This window comes from Pelobates fuscus, chromosome 2 (genome assembly GCF_036172605.1).
Source record: "Pelobates fuscus isolate aPelFus1 chromosome 2, aPelFus1.pri, whole genome shotgun sequence".
In the NCBI taxonomy this organism is placed as follows: domain Eukaryota; kingdom Metazoa; phylum Chordata; class Amphibia; order Anura; family Pelobatidae; genus Pelobates; species Pelobates fuscus.
Genome location: NC_086318.1, coordinates 351,139,199 through 351,146,040, shown reverse-complemented (window position 1 = coordinate 351,146,040; position 6,842 = coordinate 351,139,199).

Here is a 6,842-nt window from a genome sequence, read left to right as displayed (position 1 = left end):
TAAATTGCCTGGAACTCTTGGCCGGGTCCTTCGCCATTCGCAGCCTGGCAAAGGATCGATCCAACTGCTGCATCCTACTCCGCATGGACAACGTCTCAGCGGTCAGATACATCAACCGCCTTGGAGGCACTCGTTCTCGAGCACTGGCGGATCTCACGAAAGAGATCTTCGACTACTGCCTTCCACGCAACAGCACTTACCAGGAGACTCCAATACGACGGCGGATTGGTACTCACGCCACTGGCGGGACGCCAGCGATTGGCAGCTAGACCCTCATATTTTCGCGCTACTGGATGCACAGAGGGGCCCTCTCTCCATAGACCTATTTGCGTCCCGCAACAATCGACAGACAGAGGTTTTCTTCAGCTGGCTCCCAGACCCAGAGAGCCTCGCAACGGACACATTTCTCCAACAGTGGCCAAGGGACGGTGCCTACGCATTCCCTCCTTTCGCAATGATAACGAGGGTCCTTCACCGGATCCGTCTACAGGGAGTGAGAATAATTCTCATCACGCCGTTCTGGCAGAGCCAGCCATGGTACCCGGACCTTCTGGAACTTTCAATCGAAGATCCCCTCCTCCTACCAGAGGCCCCAACCATCCTCAGGAGCCCATTGGGCCTACCTCACCCACTAGTCCTGCAGGAACGCTTGCCCCTTGTGGCTTGGACTCTTTCCGGGGCTCCTGGAGAACCGAGGAATTATCGCAGGAAACTAAGGATCTGCTATGGGATTCATGGGCACCAGGAACAAGGAGGTGCTACTTATCAGCATGGCATTCCTGGACAAGTTGGTGTGTGGGACGGGACCTCAATCCCTTTACTGCACCTACTCACTCCATCATGAATTTCCTGACCTCACTCTTCACTGCCGGAAAGTCATACCGTTCCATCAATGTGGTACGGTCGGCCATCTCAGCGGCTCATACTCCGACTCAGGGGACTCCTGTGGGTAAGGACCCGCTCATCTGCAGACTGCTCCGCGGCATGCGCCTACGGCGCCCCCCGGAACCCAAATACTCTAGACTTTGGGACGTTGGTGTGGTCCTCCAATTTTAACGTAATTGGCCTCCCAACGAAGAACTGTCACTCCACCAGCTTACCGCAAAATTCACCCTCCTGCTCTGTCTGGTTTCTTTCTGACGGGTATCGGACGTACGCGCCTTTGACGCCAACGCGTTTACCTTCTGTCCGGCGGGTGTCACCTTTCGGATCTCACGTCGCACTAAGTCCAACTCTCACTCGGTTTTCTACCCTTTCTTCCCTTCTGACCCTCAACTCTGCGTGGTCTCAACCCTCCGTCAATACATGGAAGCCACCGCGACGTTGCGGCAGCCTTCCACTCATCAGCTTCTCATCTCTTACGTCCGCCCTTATGGTCCGGTTTCGGTCACTACACTGGCCAGATGGGTTAGATGGCTATTATCCCTTGCCGGTATTAACCAAGCTTTCGGAGCACACTCCGTGCGTGGGGCAGTGCCCTCTTCCGCTTATGCGGCAGATGCGTCCCTTTCGGACATCTTACGAGCAGCGGACTGGACCAGAGAATCTACCTTTAAGACATTCTACTTTCGTCCTCTTGATAACCCAGCCTTTTCTTTTCTTTCACAGCGTTGAAATTGCAAAATACGAAGCCTCCTGTCATCTGATAAAATTGAAGATTATGCTAGCTTTAGTGTACAGATAATCTTAATTTTAATAATGACAGGAGGCGAGTATTTTCCCTCCCTGTTCTCTTTCGTTCTTCCCTCCCTTTCATCTTCACCTCTACTTATGACACTTGGCTCTCTCATATGGGGTTATAATGCCTAACTCGGTAACACTTGTTTTCAATGCCTTATTTTCATTCACTTATGGTTCTATATATATACTGTTTGGGATGGGATACTTATTTAACACCATTAGGGGAGGACGTTTAGTTTATTCACATTTTATTAGTCAATATTGAGTTGAATTACGGGACAGACACTCATTGTTTTTAGACAATCATTTCTGGACTCAAACGCACCTTATACTCTCGTTTCAGCTTAAACAGAAGTTATACGGAATCGTTAAAGTCTCCATACAAGATGTCGTCATCATCGCATCAGGAGATTTATCATCAGGTCTAGGGAGACCATCGTTTGAAAATGGGATGCCTTCATCTGCATTCTACCTGTTCCGGTTCAATTTATTCTGATTGAGTTTCCAGTTCTTATTTTATGGACTTTTCTAATGTTCTGTTATTTCTACATTATTACCTTGTGATGTCGCAATTTTAAAGAGGAAATGATGTCATAGGTCACACCTCTTATACCCTATTCTATATTGTGATTGGTTAAAAGTTATGTCACTCTTTTCTTTGCTGCTATGGAGTTAGTAAAGAAAGATTATGCAAAATACTCGCCTCCTGTCATTATTAAAATTAAGATTATCTGTACACTAAAGCTAGCATAATCTTCAATTGTGCACTGTGCGTTTAATTGAGCACTGGCAGTCTTTGCCGCGGCTCCCGACATCTTGCCGGTCTGTTCAGCTGCTCAGTTTTTCCTGCGCACAGTTGTTTCCCCTAGGTCTCCATAGAGACGCGTCCCACCCTTTTTCTATGTCCGCGGCCATTTCTATTACCTTTTCCCTGCGCTTTTGACTCAGCGCCATCTTGTGGATGGGTTCTGTGCGGCGGTTTCGTTCCATTTCGGCTCTTCACTGTGAACGCGACCCAGCCATTCGGTAAGTAAATTTTTCGTTCTTAAAGCCCTCTATAGTTTAATTAAAGGTATACAACCCTCATACTCAAAATATCAGTTTTTTTTCTTTTTACAGATTCCCAATATAAAAAACAAAGTGTTTAAAAACCCTTTTTCTGAGGGTGACCCCCTTTAGCCTCTATTCTGAGGGTGACCCTCTCTGGACTACATTAAGGGTGACTCCCTATTTGCCTCTAGTACAGGGTAACCCCCTATATGATTACACAGGTACATACCTGTCATTGATTTTGAACGTTATATTGTCCTTTTCTCTCTGGGTGAACCCCACTGATAAGCTGTGGATGAACCCCACTTTATTTACAGGATAATTCATTTATTCGTTTTCTGCGTTTTACATCCTTTTTAAGTCCACTGCCTCTTTGTAAATAGTTGGTCTGCATAAGTAAAAAAATTGATAAAAAAATAAAAATAATACAAATAATATTTTATAGTGGTGACCCCACTGTTACTGACATTATGTCAGATTTACCCGAACCAGCAGTCTCTGCTGAACTTAAGGCATGGCTATACAATGCCAATGCCAACTCCATACCCAAGGCTCTAGCGGCTTTCCGCGAGCAGACAGTCCCAGCCCTACAGTGACCATTACCCAATTGTCAGACTCCAAGGATTCTCTGAGGATTTGGACCGTGACGAAGCCCCTCACAAACGCCCTTGGAAGGGCGATAGCGCTACCGCCGGTAAAGGCAAAGCGCCTGCCAAAAAACATAGAGTTCCCATTCTAAATCCAGGGAAGCTGTCTCCCAACATGATTTTGACCCACTTGAGGGTTCAACCTCTAATTATCATCTTCAGGTGGTAGATGAACACTATGCAGGGTATTTGGATGAGAATCCTCCACCTGATAAGACATCCTGAGATCTTTCCTCTTCTAGATTCGCTAATGAGTCCTCCCTCATGCCACAAGAGGAATTCCACTTGGAGTCTGACCTAATCCCTGACCCTAACTCAGATGATACCCTATTTGATGCTGCTGGCCATCCCTTATTTGACCCTAGATGCATCAGGCACCCTAGATCTGCCGAATGGACACCTCCGGACCACATTGCAAAATACTGTAATATGTGGCTTCGTCGGCCTTTAGAAAAGGAGGTGAGAGCCGAATTAAGGGCATCATCCAAAACAAGGTAGCAATTACACCTGAATTTGACCCCTTCCTTGTTACGTTTCTGACCAATTCAGGGAAAGACCCACGTAAGGGTTTAGAACAAGGCCTGAAAGCCACTCAGGACAAACTTATGGATGCGGACAGCCCGCTTATACAGATTTTCATTATAGCAGACGAGGCTTTGACAGGTGGCACCTTTGACGCACATATGGTGCGAGAGTGGGCACAAAAGGGCTTTATGCCTTTTAGGCAATGCCAATGTGGCGGTCTCAACGGAATGGCGGAAGGCCGTTCTTTATAAAATCGATGCCAATGTTGCCGAATTGGACATTCAAGAACTTGGTCCTGAGGCTCAAGGCATGTTATTCGGAGACAAGTTCATAAAAGAACTAAGTAAACAGGTCTCCGTATTTACTACGCTAACAAAAGCGCAATCCTCTATTCGCAAGGTGTTTCACACACAACGTTTTTCTAGGAGAGCTGGTCGTTACAGAGGCCGAGCGACTGTCAGAGCCGCCTTCAAGGGATACAGGCCTCGACCATTGGACACCTGGAACTCGGGCAATACCCAATTCCACCACAGGCAGTTTTACCCTTCTCGCGGAGCTATCCGAGGATGTGGATCTGCTTCCCTCCGCGGTCGCACTGCTACAGGTAATGGACCTTCCTTATTCTCATATTTCTATTGCAGGCCGGTTAACCCTTTTTTCTCAACAGTGGTCTCAACTCACCTGGGATCCTTGGATCCTTCAAACTGTATCCGGGTTTCTCCTGGATTTCTTAGACGAACCGATACAAAATTTTCCTCCTTTCCCGATCAAGATGTCATTGTTAGACGAGTCAACTCTACGGAACGAACTCAACAAACTATTCACCAAGGGTGCGATCGAAAGAGTTGTTGGCCCACAGGTCTTCATAAGCAACATGTTTCTGGCCAAGAAAAAGTCAGGAGACTTACGACCTGTTATCAATCTGAGAGATCTGAACATGTTCATCACATAGCGTCACTTCAAAATGGAGGGAATCCATTTGCTGCGAGACCTACTCTGCGGGGGAGATTGGTTTTCCCGCTTCGATCTAAAGTATGCATACCTCATGGTGCCGGTAACACCAGCCCACCGCTGCCTCCTTCAGTTTCGTTGGGAACAGGAGCTATGGCAATTCACTTGCCTCCCCTTCGGCCTATCTTCCGCACCCTGGTGCTTTACCAAACTAATGAAACCAGTAATGGCATTACTGCGTTCCCAGGGAATCCGGTCCATCGTTTATCTGGACGCTATCCTCCTCATGGTGCAGGACCAAGAGACTCTTCACCTTCATACAGCCATGACCTTCGCTTTGTTGCAGAACCGTGGCTTCGTGATCAGTCTCCAGAAGTCATCTCTTACTCCGTCTCAGACGGTACAATTCCTGGGATTCAAGATAGATTTTGTTCAGGCAGTCCTACAACTTCCTGCAACCAAAATCAAATCCATCAAAAAGGACATTCGGAAGTTGCTGGTATCACCATACCTCTGCCTGCGAGATCTAGCCCGCATCATCGGCTTGCAACATTCCCTGCCCCGTTACACTACCGAGCACTGCAGTGCCTGAAAACACAATATTTACATCAGTTGACACCCTACGATCAGCAGATCTCACTCACTGACAAAGTCCGTCTAGAACTCCATTGGTGGCTACATCTTATGAGCCAGCGTGCCTTGCAGTCGATGCCTTCTTAAAGACGTGGCCGATGTTCGGAGCATATGCGTTCCCTCTATTCTCCATGATTCCACGCACACTACAGTACCTCAAAACTCAAGGTGTGAAGAAAACTCTAGTGACCCCCCTATGGCGGGCCCAACCATGGTACCCTTACCTCCTGGAAATGCCAGTGGATTTTCCCCTGCTTCTACCCACCTCCTGCAATCTCCTCAGGGACCCGGCAGGCAACTTTCACCCATTGGCAATTTAGGATCATCTCCGACTCGTGGCTTGGACCTTTCAGGGGATCTTGGAATGTCTCAGGCGTTTCGGCTACTGCTCAGAGACTCCTTTGGGACTCATGGGCCCCAGGAACCAGACGCTCTTACATCTCCGCATGGTATCACTGGAGCTGCTGGTGTTTGGAGAGGGACATTGATCCCTTTTCAACATCTATAATTAATATTATCAATTTCCTGTTGTCTCTTTTGGACCAGGGCCAATCCTACCGGACTATTAATGTGTTTTGATCTGCTATTTCTGCAGCGCACGTTCCTATTGAAAGTTCTTCAGTAGGAAAATATCCTTCTGTGTGTAGACTCTTGCATGGCATCCGCATCGCTATACCTCCGGCTCCTAATTATAATCAATTCTGGGATGTGACCCTCATGTTAACATTCTTAGAATCTTGGCCAGACAGCGAGGCGCTCTCTCTACGCCAATTATCAGCCAAATTAGCTCTCCTCCTTTGTTTGGTCTCCTTCCGAAGAGTCTCCGACATCAGGGCTTTTGACTTTCATGCCCTCGATTTCACGCCGGAAGAGGTGCACTTTCACATCACTAGGCGCACCAAGACCAATTCATCTACAGTGAGCTACCCCTATTTTACGGAGAATCCTCTCCTCTGCGTAGCCTGTTGCGTAAGACACTACATCTCTTGCACTACCCCTCTTAGGGCACCTATGGGCCCCTCCTTGTGTCTTATGTGCGACCACACAAACCAGTCTCGTGCCCTACTATTGCTCGGTGGATTAAATGGCTTCTAGCTCTGGCTGGCATTGATGCGTCTTTTCATGCTCACTCGGTTAGAAGCGCGGCCGCCTCCTCTGTATTTATGGCTGGAGGCTCCCTGGCGGAGATTTTGACCTCCGCTGATTGGTCTAGAGAATCCACTTTCCGTACCACATGTTTCTCTAGCCATGCTATCTACGCGTTAAGACAGCAAATATGAAGCCTCCTGTCTTGCCATAAAATGTAGGATTATTCTAACATTTATTGACCAAATAATCTAAATTTATTAAAGACAG